This window comes from Microcaecilia unicolor, chromosome 3 (genome assembly GCF_901765095.1).
Source record: "Microcaecilia unicolor chromosome 3, aMicUni1.1, whole genome shotgun sequence".
NCBI lineage: Eukaryota > Metazoa > Chordata > Amphibia > Gymnophiona > Siphonopidae > Microcaecilia > Microcaecilia unicolor.
This window is the reverse complement of record NC_044033.1, coordinates 250,537,913-250,543,912: the sequence shown is the minus strand read 5'-3', so window position 1 is coordinate 250,543,912 and position 6,000 is coordinate 250,537,913. Positions and strand designations below refer to the sequence as shown.

The 6,000-nt window shown below is 48.5% G+C and overlaps 1 protein-coding gene across 5 annotated transcripts in view; it reads left to right on the top strand.

Annotated features, from left to right (window-relative positions):
• Nucleotides 1–1,327: 1,327 nt before the first annotated feature.
• Nucleotides 1,328–6,000, top strand: part of EPN1 (epsin 1) — a 59,224-nt gene continuing 54,551 nt past the window's right edge. For 3 of the 5 annotated variants that reach the window (XM_030197701.1, XM_030197702.1, XM_030197696.1), the window contains exon 1: nucleotides 1,329–1,488. The gene's annotated coding sequence lies outside the window, so the exon portion shown is untranslated. Of the gene's footprint in view, nucleotides 1,489–3,930; nucleotides 3,974–6,000 lie in introns of those variants that run through there. The other 2 variants (XM_030197703.1, XM_030197697.1) reach the window with 2 other exon arrangements.

The following is a 6,000-nucleotide window of genomic DNA, read 5'->3' as shown; positions in this document are numbered from 1 at the left end:
AAGCCCAGGAACTTGTACCTGAGCATGTGCTAATGGTGGTTTGTGTATCAAGGTTTTTTTAAAAGGTTTTGGTTCCTGGACCAAAAATCCATAGTTTGCTCTGGAGACAGGGATGGGGCAAACCCATTGCTTGGTCTGGGTTTGGTAGCGTGGACTGTTGCAACTAGTCAAGTTTTTGCTAGGTACTTGTGGCTTGGATTGGTCGCAGTTGGAAGCAGGCTACTGGGCTACATGGACCAGTGGTCAGCCCAAGTGTAGCTATTCTTGTTCTTTATTTCCAGACACTTTATATCGCAAATAAAGCCTTTATAGGCAACAAGGTGGTTTACAGTAATTACTACTACTTAACATTTCTAAAGCGCTACTAGGGTTACGCAGCACTGTACAATTTAACATACGGTCCCTGCTCAAGGAGCTTACAATCTAAGCGACAAGTGAACGGACAGTCCGATAGGGGCGCTCAAATTGGGGCAGTCTGGATTTAGTGAATGGTAAGAGTTAGGTGCCGAATTAAATGCTTCCTGTAGTTGCTGCTGGGTGGGAAATGAGTAAGGAAAAAGTCATAGGACAGGAGAAGGGAAAAACTAAAAAGAACTTTAAAAGAATGAAGGGAGGTCTCATGAGACAGGGTCCACTGTAACATGTCTAATCAAACATGCCATCGGCTCGGAACGAAGGATTTACAGTGCATCATTTGGGGGGGGGGGGGGGGGGTTAACATGGTTGGGAGTAAACAAGCGTGGTTTAAGTGTTCGTGCTTAATATTAACAAAACACCCAAGCCAAGAAGCTTGCCTGGCCCCCATCATCACCTTTTGCCTAAGTTCCCAGACAGAAAAACTGCAATTTCAGTAAACTGATTAGTGGAGTGTGGTAGCCGTGTTAGTCCACTCTTAAGGTTATCAATAGAAATCAAACAAAATAAAACATGGAAAAGAAAATAAGATGATACCTTTTTTATTGGACATAACTTAATACATTTCTTGATTAGCTTTCGAAGGTTGCCCTTCTTCGTCAGATCGGAAATAAGCAAATGTAAACTGATTCAAACCCCACGGCACTCGCCAACAGGCGTGTGAGGGTGGGGCGGCGTTCGAGGTCCCGCCCCTTTCCTCCATTCATGGGTCAGACGCTCTAGCCGTGCTCGCTGATAGCCCGGAGGTGCAGGGCAGAAGGCGGAGAGAAAAGAGCGGAAGCAGGAAGTAGCGCCACAGCGGAAGTGTCGCCATCTTGTTTTGCGGTTGTACTGGAGGAGAAGAAGGAGGCGGGGGAGGGGAGCGAGGGTGTGTGTATGGGCAGCCCTTGGGGGCAGGGGCTTTTCTCATAGAGCCAGGTGACGCTCTGTTGCTCTTTCTTGTGGTGCTGGTGGCGGCAGGTAGGGGCGAGGGGAGACGTGCCTCTGCCCCGTGGAGGGGGAGGGGCCATTGCAGCCAATGACAGGGTGGGAGAAGCAGGCCTGAGATGAGAATCCCTGATCTTTACAAGCAAGGTAAGAGATGCGGAGGCTGCTCCCGAGCAAACCCATTTCTCCTCATTCTCTGTTGTACACCCCAGGCTTTATACTCTACCGGTGAGGATTCTCTGTCCCCATTACAGTCTTTACCCTCTCGCTCCCCCACCACTGAGGATATTCTGTACCTCTCCCAGGCTTTACCCCGTCACCAAGGATACTCTGTCCCCACCCCAGGCTTTACCCTCTCACTCCCCCGCCCCTGAGGATACTCTGTCCCCATCCCAGGCTTTACCCTCACTCCCCCGCCCCTGAGGATACTCTGTCCCCATTCCAGGCTTTACCTCGTACTTCTCCACTGACAATCCTTTGTGCCCCTCCCAGGCTTTACCCCATCACCAAGGATTCTGTGTCCCCATCCCAGGCTTTACCCTCTCACTCCCCCACCACTGAGGATACTCTGTCCCCATCCCAGGCTTTACCCTCACTCCCCTGCCCCTGAGGATACTCTGTCCCCATCCCAGGCTTTACCTTGTACTTCTCCACTGACAATCCTTTGTGCCCCTCCCAGGCTTTACCCCATCACCAAGGATTCTGTGTCCCCACCCCAGGCTTTACCTTCTCACTCCCCCGCCCGAGGATACTCTGTCCCCATCCCAGGCTTTACCCCTCATTCCCCCTCCACTGAGGATATTGTGTGCCCATCCCAAATTTTACCTCCTCTCTCCCCTACCACCAGGGATACTCTGTCTCCCTCCCAGGCTTTACCTCATCACCGAGGATTCTCTGTGCCTATCCTAGGCTTTACCCCACACTCCCTCACCGATGTAGAAATTCTGGGTTGCATCTATTTTGGTTTTAGTGAGCTTTGTGTAGAGATTCACCCATGCTGGAGTACTGAGTTGTAATATGTGTTTGCTTTCTGCTGCATCAGCTGATATAGAGAGATTTAAACATCTGCATGAGGTTGGTGCACATGAGGCAGACCTTTTCTATTGAAAGGAAACTCTGGAAAGAGGGGTGAAAGGAGATAGACTAGATGCTTGGAATGGTCTCTAAAGAGACTGGAGGTAAGAACTGTGCATTCAAGGAGAGAGCTTAGTAGTTGATGTACATCGGGTAGGCTCTATGGCTTTTAGCTGCTGTCTTTTGCAGTGTACTTCATGCACCCACCCATCAGGGCCACAAAGACCCCCAATTAACATTTAATGCTTGCCTAGAAAAAAAAACAGGTGATGATGCATGATAGGAACTAAATACTTGAGTATTACGCAGAATTGCCAAGTTACCCAGTTCCAGGGTGGAGATTGTGGGATAGTTCTGGAATCCTATGCAGTAGGAATGGATCCTCAGAAGCTTAGCCAAAATTGGGTGGCAGAGCAGGTGGGGGAAGAGAGGTTGGTGGTTGGGAGGCGAGGATAGTGGAGGGCAGACTTATACGGTCTGTGCCAGAGCCGGTGATGGGAGGCGGGACTGGTGGTTGGGAGGCAGGAAATACTGCTGGGCAGACTTGTATGGTCTGTGCCCTGAAAAAGGCAGGTACAAATCAAGGTAAGGTATACACATATGAGTTTATCTTGTTGGGCAGACTGGATGGACCATGCAGGTCTCTTTCTGCCGTCATCTACTATGTTACTATGTTTCTGACCACTCCTTCCTGGTGCATCATAGGACTTGCGGCACTGATTTCAATGGGCAGGATGAGGCACCGCAAATCCCACATTCTTTGGGATGGAAATTCAAAACCAGGAGTGCCCCAAAATCTCCAGCCTGGAACTGGATAACTTGGCATTTCTGCCCACAGGCTCACAGAGAGATTGGGCTATCTAGAGATCCTTAATGGGGAGTCATTTTGAGGTGGAGTGGGAGAAGAGTAAAAGTTGTAGTTAAGGAAGAACAAAAATTCAAGCGAGGAGAAATGCCTCTCTAAAATGCAGAAAAAAAATCTTCCTGGGCTCCTAAAATTGTTTAGATATTTTCTCCAGCCTCTTACCGTGCTTTGGTGGACTGTATCAGCTCATTATCTTAATTATGAGTGTGTTTTTATAAGCCAGACTAAACTTCCCTTCCTTGCACACCCTCTGCCCTTGCAGATAAATTTCTGGAACAGACTGTTCCCTCGGTGTTCTTTGCCTACATTTGGAGGGGAGCAAGGGAAGGAGGAGGACTGACCTAGGCGAGACTGGTAATGAGCCATTGAGACCAACATCCAGACTGTGGCTGGACTGGCTTGCTTGGACCTAGGCGGCAGTTTATGATAGGGAGTTGCTCACTCTAGAAGTAATAGGAGGAGACACTGGGTAATAATTAATAGATCCGCTCACTAACAGCTGGGGAAAAGGTAGGACAGTGACCTGGCCTCAATGAGTGCTTTCCTCTGTTAAAAGTGAATGGGAGATGGTGAGGCCTTCCAGAGTTTCTCTTAGATTTTCCCAGAAGTCTGGTCCTTCCATCTTGAAAGCTGCCTTTACAATTGTTTTTAATTGCATGTCTGCAAAAGTGGATGATTTTGGATGCTTCTCAGGTAGGTGCCAGCACTGCCTCTGATCTTGGGGGGGGGGGGTTATTGTAATTATATTCTTTCGCAATGTTTCACTTTGAATTTATAGTACTTTCCTCCGTTCCTTTGCTGTAGGGAAAGAATTTGTCTGGTAAGCTCTTTTGCTGCATAGCAGAGGGAAGATGCTCTCTGATCTGTCGAAGCATTGTCTGGAAACTATACAAAGGGGACCAATGCTGTAACACTAGCGAGATATGAGCATGTAGTGGAGAAATTGCAAAGCTGCCAGGGTCATGGCAGGAAAACTGATAACAGAATAGGAGTTGCATGTGGGCTGGGGCTGGCCAGCTTTTCTTGGCTCTCTCGCCAGCTCAGAAATTTGCAGGACGAAGCAGAGCAGCAGTGTGTGGAACCTGCAGTGGGGCTTTGGAAGGATCCCCTACTTCCTGGAGAGATGTGAGTGCGCTGCTGGATTACACAGCCAGTGCTGTCACTATGGCAACGGCAGCATCAGCTGCTGCTCCTGCAGACTGAGCTCTTTCTGTGGGTAACATCGGGCGATGTGTGCACACTGCCTGAATCACAGGAAGAGGCTTCTTTCCAGTGCTTGCAGATCAATATTGTATGTAGCAGGGATATGTAGAACTTATCTAGGGCTGGTGGATGCAGGGCTACGGTCCCTGTCACCCCCCCAGGACGGCAGGGCACGGGGATGGACACAGGGATATACAGAGCCTGTCATCTCTAGGACTAGAGGGTTCAGGGAAAGGATGCAGGTATTCAGAGACATCACCTTTGGGACTGGAGGGATCAGGATATAGAGCTGCTTTTTTATTGACCGCTTGTCCTTAGTTTCTCCATGGAGCTCTAGCTTTGTGTGTTGAGTTTTTAAAGCTATGGGTATTTTTTTTTTCTCGTTGGGTGTGAACTTCAAACAGACCGGTTTCATTGTGCCTGAAAATCAATTCTGGGGTTGTGTGACATCAGTAGCAGCACAGCCCCTATCTGATACACTCTGGCTGCTCTCTGTCAAACTTTGAAAGCTGGGCTCATCTGAGGTCCTGAACGCTATGCTCTCTTGTGATTTTTATTCTTCTCTCCAAAAGCAGCGGCCTCTCTCGCCCGGTGACAGAAACATCACCGTGTTGTCTCTTCTTTGGATGTGTCCCAGAGAATTGCCACTTGTGCCCTTTCAGTCGTCCTGGCTCAAATCCTGCTGTATGTGATGTCGTGGGCATAATGTTGTTGCCCGGTTGACAGGAATTCAGGCCACAAGGCGTTGAACAGTTTACGCCCCTTGCAGTGTTTCGCTAGCAGGGGACATGTGCTGCTTTACTTCTGAAACAACAGATGCCAGCCAGTTCTGGATAAATCAGATCTCGATGTAGTGCCTTTATACCCACCACTGAGCGTGTGGTAAGTTTTTAAGATGGAACCGAGAGAGCGCTCGGTGCATTTGGTGTGTCAGAGCTGTCCTCTGTGCATCAGAGGCTTATGAGGGGATTTCCATCTGCCAGAGGATACTATCATGTGTCCGACTCGAGCTCCCTGCAGCATGGCACAGAGCAATAATTCACAGTCCAGAGGGGGTGAGGGGCATGTTAATTGCAAGAGACCTGGAAGATCATTCTTGGAGAACAAGCAGGCTTTTGATTTCTGTGCAGGGAAAGTGGAGGTGGCTGAACTTCAGAGAGGGATAGTGTGTGAGTGGGAGGTATATATGTAAATTGCTAATTTTCAGAGACAGGTATACAATGTGAAAATGGACTGGGGAAAATGCACTGCTTATTTCTAGGATAAGCAGCATAAAATCTGTTTTATTGTTGTGGCGTTTTGCCAGGTACCTATGATATGGATTGGCCCCTGTTGGAAACAGGATACTGGGCTTGATGGACGTTTGATCTGTTCCACTATGGCAATACTTATGTCCTTATGATAGGAGTGTGGGTGATTGTGCATGGATATAAAGTCACTTTTAAAATGAGAACATTTTGCTGTTTCTTAGAAATCTGTAATCCGGAGAGGAAGGGAGAGGGGTGTCCTTCTAGGGA